Genomic DNA, 217 nt, shown 5'->3' with positions numbered 1-217 from the left:
ACACTCAATTAATAACAGTAATGGTGATTTAATGATAATAAGAGTGACGATAAAGATTATAGTAGCCATCTTTAAAAATTATCAAAATAGTAATAATAACAAATATATATGTTATTTATAAAGAAAAAAGGTAGTAGTAATGACCATTGTTGTGACTTTAAATAGAAGAAATTTTTGAGAATCGTGGTCCATATAGTACGTATGTTCACTGGGTGTG

The sequence above is a fragment of the Penaeus monodon genome, chromosome 15 (genome assembly GCF_015228065.2).
Source record: "Penaeus monodon isolate SGIC_2016 chromosome 15, NSTDA_Pmon_1, whole genome shotgun sequence".
NCBI lineage: Eukaryota > Metazoa > Arthropoda > Malacostraca > Decapoda > Penaeidae > Penaeus > Penaeus monodon.
The sequence above is the reverse complement of the archived record's forward strand: the minus strand, read 5'-3'. Positions refer to the sequence as shown.